Source organism: Podarcis raffonei, chromosome 2 (genome assembly GCF_027172205.1).
Source record: "Podarcis raffonei isolate rPodRaf1 chromosome 2, rPodRaf1.pri, whole genome shotgun sequence".
Classification (NCBI taxonomy): Eukaryota; Metazoa; Chordata; class Lepidosauria; order Squamata; family Lacertidae; genus Podarcis; species Podarcis raffonei.
Window position 1 is genome coordinate 18,545,850 of NC_070603.1, and position 21,215 is coordinate 18,567,064.

Consider the following 21,215-nt stretch of genomic DNA (forward strand, 5'->3'; position numbering starts at 1 on the left):
AACTATTCGGTTTACGAACTCCACAAAACCATAAGTAGGTGCTCTGGTTGTGGATCGAGGGCCCGACCCCCGCTATGTGAAATAAACACACAAGGACACGTGATATAAGGTTAATGGGCAAGAAAAGGCCACAACTTTATTGATTACAGCAGTGAAAAGGTATTGGCTTAGGCATTGGATGACTATAGGAGGTGGGTTTATTCAACAGTAGGTGGAGCCTGTTGATGCTCATCCAACTATAGGCTCACCCCTGATGTCACCGAGGGTCGTGGCATGGCCTCCCGCCAAGCAGGCATCGGACGGAATACACGACCGCCAGATTCCTTTAACGGAATAACCCACGGTAGATAGCATAGGCGATGGCCACACCTAGCCCTTGACACACATGAATCCAATGCCTAACCTACCCACCAATACCACAAAAGTTGTGACGATTGCTATGAGGTAGGCGAAAAAACCAAAAAGCCTAATGCCAAATGGAAAAATTCCTACCAGGCCCCCCAGACAACCGGGGCGACCAACCTAAGGTCCATAGCAAGGCCAAAAAACCTAGACCCTGAGCTAAATGGGAGTGGAGGGTGGGTGACTCGCTGCGGGACGATGACGACTGAGGAGGAGGCGGAGCTGGAGCCGCAGCATTAAGCTGCTAAACACGCCCCCGGAGACACCTGGTTGGCTGCCTCCGGTGGGCGTGGGCGCCAGCCAGGTGAGGAGGGGCGGGGGCTAAGGCCCCCGGCCAGGAGCGGAGCTCGGGCTCCCACCCACAACCACTCCCCTCTCTTCCAGGGAGGAGAGTCTTTAGCAAACTTTACCTTGATCTACAAATAGAAGCCAAATGGTGGAAGGGCACCGGCAGCAAGAGGCCTCATTAGGGAAAGTGCATCTCGGTTTAAGAATGGACCTCCGAAACGGATTAAGTTCATAAACCAAGGTACCATTGTATTCCTATCTATATATAACAAAAAATAAATAAGTCTTCTTGTTTCTATCCAGGGCATTTTGCTGAACTGACTTGTCCTTTATCCCACACCAATGGTATAAACCTGGAATAGGGAACCAATGGCCCTCAATATGTTGCTGGACTACAACTCCCAACTTCCTGGGCCATTGGCCATGCTGGTGGAGGTTGTTGAGAGTTGGTGTTTAATAATACCTGGATGGCCACAAGCTCCCCTTCCCTGGAATAAACTGTAACTCTAACAAAGTAAATAGAATATGTGGAAGAACCGTGCAACTATTTTTTCTCTCAACCAAGCTGAGCACCAATACAGCTTAAGCTATGAGTCAATGTGGCTTCAAAAAACATGTGAGCTGAAGAAGCAGGACATCCAATCTTGATGAAGGACTCCTTGGGCCAAATATATATATATATGGTTGTTAGGATAGTTCCGTTCCACCTTAAAAGGGAGCAGGATGTTTGTGTCACAGCCTGCGTATTTCCTGTTTCACAGGATGTTTCTGTTGTCAGTTGCTTTCGTTTCCTTCTTGTTGCCTGAGCAGCCGGAGCAGGCGGTCATGTCTTCTTTTGTTCTGACCAACGCTGAATAAACTGTAAATATGCTCTCCTGCTGTGCATCTTTTGCTGTGTGAATTCTGCTGATAGAGTGTGCACCAGTCCAAGAATGTGGCAATGTTTTCTTGAGGCTTCGTGTCGCTGATTGCTGATATTGCCTGTCTACGGGAGATCGATGGATCATCCGGCAGGAGCTTGGGGGCTCAGATGGACTTTATCTCCCTGGCAGTATCCCAAAATGCCAATGTCTTTATCTGTTTACAATTTGTTTGTAGATATTCAATAAAGCATTTCCATTCTTTTATTAAAAAAATAAGCTTATTCTCTTGATTTCTTATTCTTCTGGTAAGTTTCGCCATTTCTGTATAATCCACAAGTTTTTGTATCCATTCATCTCTCGTCGGGACTTCTTCTTTCCATTTTTGGACAAGTAACATTCTTGCAGCTGTAGTTGCAATACATAAATAAATTTCTATACTGTTTGGGTAGTTCTACACCTATAATTTCCAAGAGAGGGTCAATTCAAAGATTGCAATTCCGCTTTGACTTACTACTGACATTTTTCCAGCGCTTTCCCTATATTCCGGTCTTCATTTCTAATGCATGACAAAACAGACATTTCTGCTGCCATATGCTTTCTGCTTGAATAGTATAATGAAATATAATGTGCAAAGGTTCTAACCCCCACCCCACTTACTGTTTCTTGTTACATCACCCAAATCCTGGTGCGCAATGTCCTTCAACTTTCCACCTCCACCCCAATAATAGATTTTTCATAGAATACTAATTATTTCAAGCCATTCCCCAACTGGTTCAATCAGAGACTAGTCAACTGGGACAACTTATAATTTGTATATTCTGAGTGCAAAAATATGTTTATATTCCAGTGGAGCTAGTCTGGATGTTGCTTTTTATTTAACTTTATTTGGAACCCTTCCCATTCTCTGATTTAATGACTCAACAAACTCACCCAGATTTCATGGATCATGAAGGCCTATCTAGGTTCTGTCTGACTTTTTATAGGGTCACCAATCACCATTTTATATGAGAGCCTTGGGTTCCCTTTTTATATTACCCAATGAGAGGACAAAGTTTAGTGCGAGCTGTTTTTCTTCTTCCCTGTGCTCTTTTCTTGCTGCATGGAAGGTCAGTTTGCCACTAATCTGTTAAACTGGAGATGTTCCTACCTAGAGTTGTACCACAACACTGGCTTACTCTGAATGGTAAAAGGGGAAAAACGACTATTTTTTTTAATAAAGATTTTTATTGGTACAACAAGAAAAAAGGAAAAAAGCACAAATACCAAATTACACACAAGAATAACCATAGACACATAATTTTCTTAGCAAACAATAAAACATATATTGGACTTAACACTAAAGACCCAACCTCCCATCTATTCCATATTTCAATTTCATATTACTTATTGCCAATACACACTTTTATCATAATTAAACTTATTCTTAATAAATCTAATTTCTTATATCTACCTTGCAACTGTTACTGAAGTTCCTTGAATGCTGCAACAGAATTTAAACTACTATATTTATTTTCCAGATATTCTTTGAAAACCTCCCATTTTGAAACAAATTCCTGTTATGATTTATTCTTTATTTTTTCTGATAGACCATCTAATTCGGCATATTCTATCAGCTTTTGGATCTAATCTTGTATAGAGGGGATTTCATTACTCTTCCATTTTGCTGCGATCAATACTCTTGCTGCCGCCGTCGCATATAAAAAGATACCCTTCCTCTTTTGTGGAATATCCAAATCTGTTATTCCTAGGAGGTAGGCCTCTGGTTTTTTACTGAAAGAGATCTTTAGCATTTTATGCAGTTCTGCATGGATACTCTCCCAGAATACCTGTATTTTCCTACATATCCACCACATATGGTAGAAAGTTCCTGAGTCTCTGCATCTCCAACAATTACCTGACACATTTTTATACATTTTTGAAAGTTTCCATGGTGTTAGATACCATCGATGTTGCATTTTTTGAAAGTTCTTTCTAATCATGTAACAATTTGTGAATTTCCAATTGATCTTCCATAAGTGGGGGAAAATGACTTTGAATTGCATTATTCAGTTCCAGTGTATGATGAATGAAGGAGAAGCATCCCTTAGAACATCTAAAACAGAGTTAGGCCAGTAGCAGCTCTAGAGCTTTTCACCCAGGAGTTCCATATTTAGAAGTACAAAACCTACATTCACACTGCAGCACCCACAGTATAAACAGAGTGCACAGGTATTTATCATATTCCACTTCCGAAGGATTTTATAAAAACGACCTGGCTGCTGCAAATGTCAAATGACATGGAAGATGTTAGCAAATTTACAAGCACAATCCTGGTATGAAAATGGAAGGCATGAGCCACCTCCATGTCTAGAGAAGATCCCCATTAAGATCTAAAATTAAGGAGATTTTACTTTGCATGATTGCCTACAGGACTTGCATAAAATATTGGGAGGAGGGGCAGGTAAGCCCCACCCTGCATAATTGAACACACACACCATTTGAATAGCAGTTCCCATCAACTTGGAGGGGGGGAGCATCAAATATTTTATTTGGGGGGTGCGAAGGGACCTTGGCCCCTAGGAGTCGGCTCCTATGGTGACAAGCACACAGATAAGAGGTAGAGATCATTCGCTTTGCATGCTCTTGCATGCATTGGGAGGATAGTCACATTGTACTATTTCCCTCAATATTAAGCTTATTTACTGTATTCTTGTATTACAAAAGAAGTCATAGGAAACCACCATTAAATCTACGGAATGAGCTAACTTCCTCCTAAAGTGGGAAGTTGTTCTGCATATTTCCAAGCGAAAGCCCCCAATCCCTTCCTTCTCACCCCCTGACCCTTTCCCATTAAACCTCACCAGCTCAGCCAACTGTAGCAGCAGTGACTCTCTAACTCAGTAGCTTTTCAGAATTGAGGTCCCAAGGCTATGGGCATTAGTAAACAATGCTGAGATTGTAGTACCCCATGGGATGATTACACAATACACTTAGACAGGTTTGTGGAGGATAAGGCTAGCAATTGCTTCAGGCATCCATTCTGTAACAGCCAAGAGGAAGGCCTTGTTTGTGGTGGCACCCATACTCTGGAATGCGCCCATAGGTAAAGGTAAAGGACCCCTGGACGGTTATGTCCAGTCAAAGGCGACTATGGAGTTGTGGCACTTATCTTGCTTTTCAGGCTGAGGGAGCCAGTGTTTGTCCACAGACAGCTTTCCGGGTCATGTGGCCAGCATCACTACACCGCTTCTGGCTCAATGGAACACCATGATGGAAACCAGAGTGCACAAAAATGCCATTTACCTTCCCGCTACAGTGGTACCTATTTATCTACTTGCAGTGGTGTGCTTTTGGACTGCTAGGTTGGGAGGAGCTGGGACAGAGGAACGGGAGCTCACCCCATTGCGTGGATTCGAACTGCCAACCTTCTGATCGGCAAGCCCAATAGGCTCAGTAGTTTAGACATCCATAGCCATATATCTGGAAAGAGGGAAAGAGGGAAGTGGAGTTTGTGAACTCCATGAAAAGCCTCTCCAAGGTGGGGCAGTTGAGACAAACCTTACCATGGTTTTCTCTCTCTCCTACCTGTCAATTTCCTCCCCCTGAAAAGTTATAAAAGAGCATTTTCAAAAGGAAGCATCTCAAAAATGATGACAGCAAGCTTTCCTGCCTCAAAATATTTCTATTCATTTCCTTGTCATTTCATCTTAGCCTCACTCAGGACAGGGGGTGGGGGAATTCAAATTTTTCCTCCGATGGAAAATCCATTTCCTGGTCAGTCCTCTTTCAAACATTGTTAAATGCCACACATTATCTGGTAGTTAATCAACGTGCTTTTAATTTAGAAAAGAAAAAAAACCAACTTAATTTGGACAACTTCCAAGGTACTAATTTAATCCTAATACCACTTAATTGCAATGAATGCCGCTTAATAGGTGTAGTAATTCTACAAGCTCTCTCTCTCTCTCTCTCTCTCTCTCTCTCTCTCTCTCTCTCTCTCTGTGTGTGTGTGTGTGTGTGTGTGTGTTGCTGTGGGGGGGGGGTGTCTCAGACTAGTTTGCAAGAAATTGTATGACTGATCCACCCTTTTCCCAGCAGAACCACCTCACTTATTAATTAGTCCCAGCAAAACAGAAGATGTAAGGGTTATTCTGAGTGCTGTACAATGAGCAGCTAGTCATTGTGGCTTGCAAGTTGCTACGCCTTTGTCTGCATGGTTAAATATCAATACCATGTGGGCAAAAATGGCTCACCTGATGGGTGACTGTGATGTCAGGTGATTGACAGGTGAGCAGCCCCACCCACTGTCAAACTCAACCCATGGGGTGTAGGGGAGATAAGGACCAGGCCCAATAGCCAGATCCATATCACCACTCCTGCTCTACAGAGAAATCAAATGAGATTTTAGATCCAGAAAACAAATTCAACTCTTATTTACTGTTTGCAAACTACTTGATATGTAGATTTCAAAACAGTGAACAGTTGTTGTTGTTTTTTTAAAAAATAATACAATATATAAGTCGAACAAAACAACAAAAACTGTGATGTTGCAGAATTGCCTTTGACCAGTAAATTAAGGTATGTGGCTTGACATTACTATTCTGAGATGCCTGGCAGAAACCAAAAATGGCATATGTCAGTGTTAAAGGAAAATCCTTGGGCTCACTTGGATTACCAAACAAAGATACCAGCCAGCAATATAGGCGTGAAACAGCAGCCAGTAGGCCTGATATTTATTCAAAGAGTCTTGTAACAGGACTTCCACCCACCACATGGAAGAAGCAGGTAAGTTAAAGGTAAAGGGACCCTTAACCATTAGGTCCAGTCGTGGCCGACTCTGGGGTTGCGGCGCTCATCTCACTTTACTGGCCGAGGGAGCCGGCATACAGCTTCCGGGTCATGTGGCCAGCATGACTAAGCCGCTTCTGGTGAAACCAGAGCAGTGCACGGAAATGCCATTTACCTTCCCACCTGAGCGGTACCTATTTATCTACTTGCACTTTGAGGTGCTTTTGAACTGCTAGGTTGGCAGGAGCAGGGACCGAGCAACGGGAGCTCACCCCATTGCGGGGATTCGAACCGCCGACCTTCTGATCGGCAAGTGCTAGGCTCTGTGGTTTAACCCATAGCGCCACCTGCGTCCCTTCGGAAGAAGCAGGAAGAAGCCCCAAATAAAAGGGTGCTCCTTCTTTTAGAAGTTTCCCCTTTTTCCTCATAAACACCTTTCATGAAGCCTCATGCACACATCATAGATGCATCATACATATGTCACAAACAGAGAGGGGTTTCTGGCAGAAACCGGGTCATCAGGTTTTGCCCCCAACCCTGCTTTGCCCTCCACCTTACACCCATCAAGTGATACAAAGGAAATATTCACAAGTTCCTGGTTTTCCAGCCAGGTAATCACACCTCTTTGTCCTGACAGAAAGCACAATCCATTTTTGGATGGTTTCCTATTGTTCGTGTGATGACTACCTGTCTGGCACCCATTTGCCAGGATGCCAGTGATTATCTCTTGTGCAAGAGGCTGTTGTGTACATGTTTCAGGGATTATGGCTCTCTTTACCAGTTTTTCCAGCTCTCCCCTTCCACAGTCCTTTGTTCCCTGAGTAAAACGAAGTTGGAATGGTGTCGATCCGACATAGGGCTGATTTTATATGAATATTTGAAGGTTTTGCTTCACAAGGGAAGGTGAATCCTATGCAACCTTGAACAAGATACAATGCAGCAAACCTTGGGTGGGTTTTTATGGGGATATTTACAAAATTGAATGGTGTCGGTTTGGGGGTTGGTCTGGGGGTGCTGTGTCCCGTTTAACTGGAAACACCCTCCAAAAAAAACTTTATAAAAATTATGGTTACACCAGAAACAAGAAACATCATCATAATTTGTCAAGTACACCAAAATTCACCTCAATTCAGATTTACCAGAATTCAAACTGGGATGTCTGAATTCTTGCAAAACTCCCTGTCAGAAGTGGGCCAGAAAAAATAAAGATTGCAGGATTAGGGCATCAGTGGTCGAGCTTTGCAGGAAACAGTTCAATCCCTGGTATCTCCAGGTAAGGCTGGAAATAGCCCTGTCTGAAACACTGGAGAGCCCTGCCAATTCGTGCGGACTCCACTGAGACAGATGGACCAATTGTCTGACTCAGTAAAAAGGTAAAAAGGTAAAGGACCCTGAACGATTAAGTCCAGTCAAAGGCGATGACATCAGTTCAGAGTTTGAATACAGTTTAAAAAAGGAAAAAGGTATAATGCTACACAGGGACATACGTATGGATTCTGGTCTGACTGCACTAGCTACCGATGAGTTTCCGGGCCCAATTCAAAGTGCTGGTTTTGACCTAGAAAGCCTTAAAAGGCTCAGGGCCACAGTACCTCAAGAACCGCCTCTTTCCATGTGAACCTACCTGGACCGTGAGATCATCTTCTGAGGCCCTCCTTCATGTGCCTCCTCCTTGAGAGGTCCAGAGGCTGGCAACACAAGAACGGGGCCTTCTCTGCAGTGGCTCCCTGTCCATGGACTGCTCTCCCCAGGAAAGTTTGCCTGGCGCCTTCATTAGGCACCTTTAGGCACCAGGCCTTTGGCTGATTTGATTGACATCCTATGCCCTTTAAAAATGTGTTAGTGTGGTATTGGGTTGTTGTTGTTTTTATTTTCATAATGTATTTTGTGGTTTTATATTCTGATTTTATTTTGTGAACTGCCCTGAGACCAGTGGGTATAGGGCGGTATACAAATTCAAACAAACAAACAAACAGTGTTTCACCAATATAGCAAACTGACTTTCTTTTTCCATCATATAGTTGCATCGATTTTCCAGATTACATGACTGACTGTTAATGGAAATTCTATGATGTCATTGCAGTTTAGCCAATAGTTGAAACAGGATGCTATTGCTAAGGACTGGTGGTGGCAATCTGTTGTTATCCTACCCCCTACCAACCCCCCAACCCTCCATCTTTCCTCCTCATTCTAGAACTAAGCAAATAAGGATGCAAACTTTTACGGTAACTTTTAAGAACCCCCTGATTAAACCAACATCTTTCTTTTTATTGGGCATATCATTTAAATAACAAATTCTTCTCTCTGGTGATTTAAGGAAAGCTCAAGCTTGGTTTAGACTGTGTATCTTTAAATGCCAGACGTAAACCCCCATAGGTATTGCAGTTATTTAAATTCAACGCTTCTCTGAACTTCATGTAGCACCCTGCTTGTGGTTAACGCTTAGCTGGAATGAAATATTCAACGCAGCAATAGAGAAATTAAAATAATAATTTATTTGTCAGACAAATAAATGAGAGGCACAGTGGTATATGGTTACCAAGCTCTGGCCTGCCTTCCTGCCCTTATGGCCAGCACTTATATTCCCTCAGCTCAGCCCCCTTGCTCCTCCTTTGGCTGCCTCTGTCCAATCAGCCTGGTTAAAATTCCTATTGGCTGTTTGCTAGAACCAATCATAAAAGATACACCCATTTCCTATTACCTTTTATGGGAGACAAAGAGCTATATTTCCTTCTATTTATAATTGGCAAATAAATAGCCATTAACCTCTACAAGGCACCTTAATTACCAAATAACCTTTTGCCCTAGACTAGGCGCCTTAACTAACATTTCATCTTTTGCCCTATTGCCCTATTCACTCCAAAACAGATGGTGGCTAATTTTATCTTTGGAGGTCATTAAGCAGAGGCTTGACAACCATATATCAGGAGTGCTCCGATGGCGTCTCTCTGTCTGGCAGGGGTCCGGACTCAATGGCCCTCATGGTCTATTCCAACTTCTTCTATGATTCTATAATTTCTTACTTTCTAAATCCTTTGCATAATTACATTTAAGCCAATATATTTCATACATATATAGTTTTTTTAGAAGAAAGGGAACTTAGTAAAAGCTAAGCTAAATTCTAAAGATTCAAAGCAGTTTCAGAGAGAGAGAGAGACCTCTTCCCTTGGCCAGCTGCTGTTTGTATTAGCTCTTGCCCTTTTAACCTTAGGAAGATGTGGCTCAAGTTTAATGGGAGGCATCATAATTAATTACTATTTTTGCAACCTTGATTGTATTCTATAATTTGTATGGTCAGTGTGACCTTTTGTTCCCAGGCTTTAATTTCCTTTTACAACCCTGAGACACTGCTATAAATCAGGGGGCCCTTGATCAAGAAGATAAACAGCTGCCAGAGTATGGTTTCTGCCTGGCATGAGAGATACAAACATTTACAAATATATATTTCTTTAAGGTCATTTTTAGAATACAGGAATCTGATCAAAATATAAGCCTTGATTAAAAATGCAGGCTATGATCAGATGCCTCATTCAGAGTCATGTGAGGTTAGGAGATATGGTACCTTCTGCTGGCAGAGACTGTAAACTATCTGCAATTAACAAACGGGTCTCCTTGATTTATACGTACGGCGCTATTCGTTTGCGGACAAACCTTGTTAGTAAAAGCATTGTTCTACCCAAGCGACATATTTTAACATCAAGAGGCGGGCATCGCAGCAATAGTTCGCACCGCGATCTGCAAATTAATTCTAGCCCCGGCACTGAGGCTTGAATTCTCATTTTTCACTGTCATATGTGTGGCTTTAGTGTCAAAAGTGATGCATCTAAACCCCCTTGCTTTCCATTTGAATAGCAGGCTATCACACTGTGACATAATCAACAACCTTGAAAAATATTGAGGCATGGATTTGAATATGAGTGCATTTATGAAGCTGCTCTACCTGCTGATTAAATTTCAAGCTCGGAATCAAGTCCCATGGTGATATGGTCCCAGGCAGATACAGCTTGAAGGGAATTGAATTTTGAAATAAAGTTGGTTTTGCAGGGTACACTTAAAAGAAAAAAGAAAAAAAGAGGCTTATACTTCTAGAACAGTCATGAAGGGGGCTATTAACAAGTACGGCCCTCTTGCAGTTTTCCCACCACTTCTGATTCTTATCTTGAAATTTTCTGCTGCAAAGGTCTTCATTAGACGACTTACAAAGGCTGAGTTCAGTTCTGTCCTTCTGGGTTAGTTCTATACCTTCTAATATTTCTCCGATGAAATTGGGACATCCTGTTCAATGATGATGAAGATGATGGCGATGATTTTATTATTTATACCCCAGCCACTCTGGGTGGCTTTCAACATAAAGAAAAACATTAAAAAGCTTATTCTAAAGGTTGTATAGTTGTATAAGGTAAAGGTAAAGGGCCCCCTGACCATTAGGTTCCGTCGCGGGCTCTGGGTTTGTGGTACTCATCTCGCTTTATTGGCCGAGGGAGCCAGCGTACAGCTTCCGGGTCATGTGGCCAGCATGACTAAGCCGCTTCTGGCGAACCAGAGCAGCACATGGAAACGCCGTTTAACTTCCCGCTGGAGTGGTACCTATTTATCTACTTGCACTTTGACTTGCTTTCCAACTGCTACTAGCACTTTGACTTGCTTTCGAACTTCGAAGAAATTAAATCGGTTATGATTCATTGGGCTAGAGATTTTGGATATAATATACAGTTATGTGAATGGATAAAACTATGGAACGAAAGTTAAAATTTACGGCCTGTACTGCGTTAAAAGAAAATGGTATGAAAATGGTATATAGATGGTATATAACGCCAGTGAAGTTAGCAAGAATGTATAAAGTGTGTAATAAATGTTGGAAATGTAAAGAAAAGCAAGGGACTTTTTATCATATGTGGTGGGAATGTAAGAAGGTGAAAGGCTTCTGGGAAATGATATATAACGAATTGAAAAAAATGTTGAAATATACATTTGTTAAGAAACCAGAGGCATTTTTGTTAGGAATGGTAGGAAATGAAATAAACAGAAAAGCTTTTTTTATATGCAGTAACAGCGGCAAGAATACTGCTAGCCCAAAAATGGAAACAAGAAGAATTACCGTCAATGGAAGAATGGAGAATGAAGTTAATGGAATACGCAGAACTTGATAAACTAACAGGAAGGATCCGAGGCCTACGAGACCACAGACTGGAGTAAATTTGTAGACTATTTGAAAAGTATTTGCAATGAACAATTAACGTTTGTAGGTTTGCAAGAGGCTCTGTGAAAATAATATTAGAAATATTGTAAAAAAGGGAATAAGAGGGAGGAGGTTTTAACAAAAGGCAATACTAGATTAAGAAATGCGGAAGAAGGACTAAAACGGAGGATTTGCAGAAGAGCTGAGGGAACTCCAAAAAAATGAATTTGTGCAAAATTGTGTTATGTGTTTTTATATGTTTGTATTGTAAAATGAATAAAAAATAATTCAAAAAACATACAAACATACATACAAATAAACAATATATTTCCTATAGCATTTGAGGGCACTCAGTCAGCAAGCTCATAATGCTTTGTGTTTCGAGGTCCCCCAAGCTACCCCTAAATAATTCACAATTCACACATAATTTTTGTTTAAGGTTTTTGGCATAATTTTGGCCACAACTTTATTAAAATACATAAATGTGAGTGGTTGCTTAGGCATTGGTTATGACTATCTGTCCCCACGCCCAGGGACAGAACTGACTTCCGGATTCCAGTGAAAGCCAGTGAGGGAAAACAATATTGGGGAGAGCATGGAGCCGGGCACAAGACCCTCATCCCCCCGCATGTTCCTGGGGGCTTACGCAGCCCTAAGCCCCAGTCAGGCGTACGGACGAAAGAATGGCAAGCCCCTGGATTCCTTTAACGGAATTCCCTTGCAGTAGCAGCATGGGAGGGGCAGGCACTTACCCCTCCACCAACCAATTTTTTAACCAATGCCTAACCGCCAATCGTCCTGAAAACCTAGCAGTTCAAAAGCACGTCAAAGTGCAAGTAGATAAATAGGTACTGCTCTGGCGGGAAGGTAAACGGCGTTTCCGTGCGCTGCTCTGGTTGGCCAGAGGCGGCTTAGTCATGCTGGCCACATGACCTGGAAGCTGTACGCTGGCTCCCTAGGCCAATAAAAGCGAGTGAGCACCGCAACCCCAGAGTCAGCCACAACTGGACCTAATGGTCAGGGGTCCCTTAACCTTTACCTTTAACCACCAATCGAGGGACGCGGGTGGAGCTGTGGGTTAAACCCCAGAGCCTAGGACTTGCCAATCAGAAGGTCGGCGGTTCAAATCCCCACAATGGGGTGAGCTCCTGTTGCTTGGTCCCAGCTCCTGCCAACCTAGGAGTTCGAAAGCACGTCAAAGTGCAAGTAGATAAATAGGTACCACTCCGGCGGGAAGGTAAACAGCGTTTCCGTGCACTGCTCTGGTTCGCCAGAAGCGGTTTAATCATGCTGGCCACATGACCCGGAAGCTGTATGCCGGCTCCCTCAACCAATAAAGCGAGATGAGCACCACAACCCCAGAGTCGGTCACGACTGGACCTAATGGTCAGGGGTCCCTTTACCTTTACCTTTACCTTTAACCGCCAATCGAGCCCTCACGCTCGCCGCCAAACCTCTCACAACTGCACCCAATTCCTCAACCCCAACGACACGGCAGTAAACCAGATGTCATAACCAGCTGGAGAGAGGTGCACTCCATCATCCCTGTAAAAAGAAAAAGCTTTGATGGTAATGTCAGGGTGCAAAATTAAGCAACCCCTCCCCAAGACTAAACCCTCTTAGCCACAGCACTATTAGTGCGCTTCCTGGTCTGCATGGCGGACAACCGCACCTCCCAAGGCAAGGACCTTCATGGCCACTGCGCTATCCACGTTCTTTCTGGCCCACTCTGTGGCAGCTGGGCCGTGGCTACCGCACCACACACGTCGCTGAAGAAATTGCGACCAAAATATTTTGAGTCCAGGGAGAGCTGCCATCAACTCATCCAAGTATTTTGAGTCCAGGGAGAGCTGCCATCAACTCATCTAAGTCCTCATGCATGTGGGATGCAAACTTAAATGCTGGGGGAAGACGGCAAATCATTTTCGCTACTTTGAGGGGTGGGGCGCTGGGACCACCACCAGCATCACCACAAAGCTACCGCTTAATCCACTCATTCCTCTCTCTCTCTCTCGCTCACCTACCACTTTATAGATTTCTGTCAATCAACGCCGAAGCGGACAAAAGCGGGGAGTAATTTGGAATAATTACACCCCTCGCTTATGCACGAGTTGAAGAGGATAAATATTTACAAACCGGGAGCCACTGGAGACAATGACATCTCCATTTGGCACTCAAGAGGGAGACTTCACTTAATTTTCACTTTGCATCCCAACGAGGGCATTTTTTTAAGGGAAGAAAATGAAAGGCCTGCGTGCGCCTATTCTGCTGCACAAATGGCAGGGGAGGAAGGGGGGGCGGGAAATATATGGTTGATTATGAACGCTCCGAGTGTATTGAAATCCATTCATAAGGTTGCAGAGATGCTATCTGAAATGTTGTTCAAGAGAGCGAATGTCTTGTTTCCTTTTGGCGGCAGACGGAGGAGGCAGTTGCATGCATAATCAGCGGGTGGCTGGTGAATGCCAGCGTTGGGACGATGCCACCTTCCCCCCTGCTCTCCCTCAGACATGCACAATCTCTCTCAGTCCCTCAGGCTTGCTCTCCCCGCTCCTCCAAACCCACCCCCCCAGGCAATAATGGACACTTTAAAAATTACTTTCAAATAAAGGGGAAGAAATGGAAACCGCCAGCTATCGCTTGCGTTTCCAGAAATGGAAGCCAGTTACCGAGTCAGCAATGATGCCAAGTTTTGGAATGGCGGGAGAAGCTTTCCCAAATTAAGCCGTTCCCCCAGATCTAAAATAATGATCAAGTCAAAGATAGCTTTATAAATTAGGCAAGTCTATTGGAGAGGCATTGATATGCAGTTGAAAATAGAATCAAAAGGACCCATGGAAGGGATGGGGGAAGTCAGATTCAGAGCAATCTCGATATCTGGATTTCGTACTGCTTTTTGATGTATGTTTATTTTCTCTTTTTCTTTCTCTCCTTTTGAAAATGAAATGAAAAGATTACATACAAAAAATATAAACCAGGCAAGTCTCAGAAACAAGCACCAGCCATTCCAAATTATTGTCTTTGTTGCTGTTGTTAAAACCCTAATGCTAATAACAACATTATAATAACATTATAATAATAACAAATACAGTGGTACCTCGGGTTAAGTACTTAATTCATTCCGGAGATCTGTTCTTAACCTGAAACTGTTCTTAACCTGAAGCACCACTTTAGCTAATGGGGCCTCCCGCTGCCGCCACGCCACTGGAGCAGAATTTCTGTTCTCATCCTGAAGCAAAGTACTTAACCCAAGGCACTATTTCTGCGTTAGCGGAATCTGTAACCTGAAGTGTATGTAACCTGAAGCGTATGTAACCCGAGGTACCACTGTAATGTATATAGTTCTTAATGCCAATACACACACACACACACACACAAACAAACAAACACACTGCTTAATGCTAAAATGGGCTTCAAAGAGGTTTGCAAAGCATAAAAACAGTTACACAAACAATAGCCATTCAAACCCACGTACCCATCTCTCATACTCGCCAACACTTCTCTGATGAAATTAGGAATGTCCCATTCCATAATGATAAGTTTACTATTTATACCCCACACATCATTCTGGGCTGCCCCAGGCACTATGGGCAGTTTCCAACATAATAAGACATTAAACATTAAAAAAAGACCAACCTTCTGTATACAGGATTGCCTTCAGACTGCTCAGGGGCCGGATAATTTCATACCCTCCAACATTTCTCCAATGTCAATAGGGACGTCCTACCATACCCTCCAACGGTTCTCTGATGAAAATGGGGACGTCGTAAAGAATACGGGTCATTCCAGGATCAAATCAGAAACCAGGACGGGTTCTCTAAATTAAGGACATCACTGGAAAATAGGGAAACTTGGAGGGTCTGATCTCCTTGCCTTTCCCTAAAGATACTTTCCAGTAGAAGTAACATGGGGGAGGCCAAAAAGTGAAGACAGCTCCTTGCAACTTTTTCTGCTGAAGGACATGTAATAAATTTAACAATAAGTAAAAGCACACTTTCCCCAAGGCAATGTTCCCTGGTTGATGTAGTTTGCCAGGGCTTCTCTATTTCCCCCCCAAATTTTTTATTAATTTTCCACATTTATCACAAAAACAATATGACAAAACACACAAACAAACACTAAACACAGAAATATTTCTTAAAATACCTAATTTTCATTACATTGGTAACTGACTTCCTCGAATCCCCTCTAACTGAATTTCATTATATCACCTGTTTAACAGTTCTCCAAATTCATATTTCTAAAACTATGAGCTCCTTTTATTTACAAACCTCATCTCTTTTCTTAATATTTTAATCCTTAGTAATTATTACCACATATTCTTATTCTACCCCTAAGCCTATTTGTTACTTCCAATAATTTTCAGTTTATCTGTTTTTGCAATATTTAGCTAAATATTCTTTGAATTTCCTCCAATCTTCTTGTGTCTCCTCTTCTTTCTGGTCATGAATTCTTCCAGTCAGGTCGGCCATCTCCCAAAAGTCCAACAGCTTCATTTGCCATTCTTCTATTGTTGGTATCTCTTGCATTTTCAATTTTTTGGCTAATAGAACTCTTGCCATGGTAGTGGCATACAAAAACAGTCTAACATCTTTTTGGGGCAGTTCCAATCCTATTATTCCTAGTAGAAAGGCTTCTGGTTTCTTAATAAATGTATTTTTCAACATTTTTTTCAACTCATTATAAATCTTTCCCCAGAAGTCTTTCACCTTGGGACATGTCCACCACATATGATAAAAGGTGCCTTCTTTTTCTTTACATTTCCAACATTTATTATCATTTGTATGATAAATCTTAGCTAATTTCACCAGGGTTAAGTACCGTCTATACATCATTTTCATAATATTTTCTTTTAAAACAGTGCATGCAGCGAACTTAACCCCTTTCTTCCACAGCCTTTCCCAATCTTCCAACATGGGCTTCTCCATCCTTAGTAAGGATATCAAATCTCTGGCATGCAAACTACAATGCTCACAGATCTTTGCATTTGGAATTTCCTGTTCAAACGAGCATTCAGGCCTATTGAAAGCTCCAGATGTAAGCTAGAGTTTTGAAGTTTCTTTCTCTGGTCTGTATAGCCTTTGACCATGCTGAGAGCTACATCATATATGAGGATTTTACTGCAAACTAGCTCCTCTCTCATCACACCATGGTAATGAGAGTGGTAATGAAAGTATAACCCTGGGAGGTCCTGGCAATTAACAGCTCAGTGAGAAGAAGGCATCAGCAATGGACTGTTAAGAAACCAGGTCTGCTTCTGAAAGAGAAGTAAAATAGCAAGTCTGGATAGCAGAACAGCTTCACACAAGACAGACTATGTTTGAATGTAGGGCTTATCATTGTCAACTTCATTAGTACACCTATTTGAACTGCTTATATTAATCTGTATGTTTAAAACAGAATCAGTGGAATGTTCTTATTGTTGATGTCAGCTGGCAACATATTTTTGTAGTTGTTTTAGTATTAAGTATGAGTTTTATTAAGGGTTTTTTGGGTTACAATTGCAAATATAAAAAATAGGGGGAGGGGAACCAAGGCTACAGACATTAGGAAGCCTGCATGAGGCAGGTGAACAGCTCAAGCATAAAAAAGTTAAAAACGTAAAGGACCCCTGGACAGCTCAGTCCAGTCAAAGGCGACTATGGGGTTGTGGCGCTCATCTCACTTTCAGGCTGAGGGAGCCGGCATTTGCCCACAGACAGCTTTCCAGGTCATGTGGCCAGGATGAATTAACCACTTCTGGTGCAATGGAAACCAGAGCGCACAGAAATGCCATTTACCTTCCTGCCACAGTGGTGCCTATTTATCTACTTGCACTGGTGTGCTTTCGAACTGCTAGGTTGGCAGGAGCTGGGACACAGCAATGGGAGCTCACCCATCACATGGATTTGAACCACCAACCTTTGGATCGGCAAGCCCCAAAGGCTCAGTGGTTTAGACCACAGCATCACCCGCTGAAGCTGAAGAATGGGAAGATGCCTGTGAACTTCTCTTAAGAAATGTGGAATCTAAAGAATGTGGAGTCAGTGAGATAGCCATGGGGAGTGAGTATCACCAATCAGCCACAAGTCTTTTGTTGCAGGTCTCTCATATTGTAAATGATACTTGAACTTCTGACTATAGTAGATCAACATGACAGAGTGCATTCAGTGCTGACTCAATTGGATAGTACTTAGTGCTGAGGTCTGGTTAATAATGTATATATATTTACCACTTTGAGAGAGGGGGAATTTGGAATATTAAAGAAGAATTGCTGACCAACTTTGGTAAGAACATGCTTTGCTGGAATAATAAGCCAGTGCCCCTTCAGCTGAAATCTTAAAAGCTCCACACCAAGGATTTGCTATAGGCTTCCTAACACTACATTGTCCAGAAATAGCCACTTTGTTGAATGCAGACATACTTGTAATAGAAATATGATCAAGACCAGGCATAGGCAAACTCGGCCCTCCAGATGTTTTAAGACTACAATTGCCATCATCCCTGACCACTGTTAGCTAGGGATCATGAGAGTTGTAGTCCCAAAACATCTGGAGACCCGAGTTTTGCCATGTCTGATCAAGACTAAAACATCATCATGCACCTTTAGCACGTCTTAATAGGCTGCCTTTTGTGGAGACATGGAAAGGAATGAGAGGATGCAGTTGAAAGCATTCATATTCCTTCACCTATACTTAGAAATTTTAAAAGATATTTGGAATACCCTCCCTGTGGAAATTCATAGGTATTTCCCCGTGGAAATTCATAGGATTCCCCAAGCATCATTTTCTGGCTCACAGGATTCTAAAGAGCCTAGACTAGCATACAATCCATCCAGAAATGCTGACAATTTCATATAACAGCACAACTTCAGCACACCCTCCAACATTTCTCCAATGAAAATAGGGACGTCCCATTCCATAATGATAATTTTACTATTTATACCCCGCCCATCTTACTGACACTCTGGGCAGCTTCCAACATATATATAAACATAATAAAACAATAAACATTTAAACAAACAAACCACTTCCCTATACTGGATTGCCTTCAGACGGCTCAGGGGCTGGATAATTCCATACCCTCCAACATTTCTCCAATGAAAACAGGGACATCCTAAGGAAAACACAGCCAGATAGACGGGTTGTTGTTGTTGTTGTTGTTGTTGTTGTTGTTGTTGTTGTTATATATTTCAAAAAAGAAAAAAATACATAAGAAAGCACATACACATACAAAGACATTCCCTAAACTTCAACTAAAATTTCACCCATGTGACTTCCCTCCACCCCAGCTCGACATCCTTAAACCTTAAAAGTCCTGCAATCATTGTCTCTTTTATGTATTATTATTATTATTATTATTGGATCATATCAGAAACCAGGACGTCTTCTCTAAATCAGGGACGTCCCTGGAAAATAAGGACACTTGGAGGGTCTGCTGCAGAGGCCGTAGTTTGGCCAAAGACTTAATCTCTTGCACAGTTAACATAATGGTGAATCCAGTTTGGGGCCAAAAGAAATATAGAGAGGAAAGGGCCCATTGAGTACAAATCTCAAACTAATGGCTCAGAAAGGTAACATAATGTCATTTATATGGACCTTTTTTTATCATGTGTTATCCATGCCATACTTAATGCTGCATGACTGTTTAAGTAATTAAGGGCCTGGTGGGGACATTAACAATGTAAGCCTTTATTTGCATTTACACTAATGACTTTATAATGGAGGTTTTATTATATTAATGAACACTATTGGCAGGAAAGGTGGAGAGAAGCAAGCTGAAAAGTGAGCAGCGCAGTTTGTTAATATAGTCGCTGCGGCTGACACTGTTGACATAGGTGTTAATTTGCATGAAGGAAAACATGAGTGCTTGCAATGATCTATCATCATACGCTCAATGTACTCTGGCGTAATTGCTAAAATATAAATTTAGCCATTGTATCGGGTTTGAGATGGAAAGCCATTTGTTTTTGAAATTGCACTGTGTACAGGAGTGTTAAATAATTGCCACCAGTCTAGAGGCCTAGTGTGGGGTTCAAGCAGAAAATGGTTTCCACTGTAGGGTGGTGCTTAGATTCCATGCCGCAAGGAAGACTTATAGGTCAATTGGAAGGCATATCTGTCTAAACAACTGAGCTTCTTGGGCTTGCTGATCAGAAGGTGGGCAGTTCAAATCCCCACTACAGGGTGAGCTCCCATTGCTGTCCCAGCTCCTGCCAACCTAGCAGTTCAAAAGCACACAAGTGCAAGTAGATAAATAGGCACCGCTGTGGCAGGAAGGTAAACAGTGTTTCTGTGCACTCTGGTTTCCATTGCTCCAGAAGCGGTTTAGTCATGCTGGCCACATGACCTAGAAAGCTGTCTGTGCACAAACGTCGGCTCCCTTGGCCTGAACGAAATGAGTGCCATAACACCATAGTTGCCTTTGTGAAATATACTCAGAGTCGAGAGTGGATTTCATGCTCTTTATTCAGCTCATAGTGGTGAGGAGGAGTGGAAGTTCCCCCAGAATGTCTGCTTTATATACATTATTTACACAATGGGCCCCACGTGATTGGCTAATTCCGGGATTCTCCTGTAGGCCAATCAGGTTGCGGATTCACTTCCAACTGGAGCTGGATTGGGTGGCTTCTGTGGACCAATCAGACTGCTGCATTCTGGGTCCTATTGTTCAAGGGCATTCAGACTGTTGCATTCTGGGTCCTATTGTTCAAGGGCATTCAGACTGCTGCATTCTGGGTCCTATTGTTCTAGGACGAATTAGACTGCTGCATTCTGAATCCTATTGTTCTAGAACCAATCAGACTGCTGCATTCTGAATCCTATTGTTCTAGGACCAATCAGACTGCTGCATTTTGGATCCTATTCAACTCAGTACGTAACACTTTGACTGGACTTAACCATCCAGTGGTCCTTTAACTTTTTAAATCTTTCAAACAGGGCTGAGTAAGAATCCTCTTCAAACCCCAGAGAGTTGTCACTGGTCAGTCTAAACCGGGGTGGGAAAACTATTCTAGCCTGATTTTTAACTAGCCCACCCTTCTGGGGGCTGAATTCCAATGGTGGATGGAGCAAAGGTCGGCACCTTTATTCCAACACCCAATTGTCACAAACACATGTGCACCACACGCATGACACATATCCTCTTTAACACACATACAGTGCGTACCTGCTGTCACACAAACACAAACCCTCCAAGTGCCCTTATTTTCCAGGTACAGTCCTGGATTTACAGAAGCTGTCCCAGTTTCTGATTTGATCCAGGAATGTCCGGCTTTTCCTTAGGACATCTCTATTTTCATCAGATCAGAGAAATGCCAAGCCAAGGAGATAAGTATTTTTTGCTCCATAAGACACACTTTTTTCTTCCTAAAAAGTAAGGGGAAATGTCTGTGCATCTTATGGAGCGAATGTGTGGTCCCCGGAGCCGAATTGCCCAGGGGCAAAGAGCAGATAATGTTGTTGGGGGGTTTTGTGAAAGAGGGAAGTTTGTGTTGAAACAAAGCCGCTGATCGCAAGCGATTGGAAGCGAGATAAGGGACGCTAGCAATAAAGGAGGCTGCCTGGGTGGGGGGAGGTAAAGACAGCAAACTTGCAAGGAGAGGAGACAGGAAGGCTAAATCAATGAGGAGAGAATTTAGAAGAAAAGAAGCAGCAAAAAACTGTTCCAGCTAAGGAAAAGACACTATGGCAAACATGAGGGAAGGGAGTGATGAAAGGAAGCAGCTGATTGGTGGG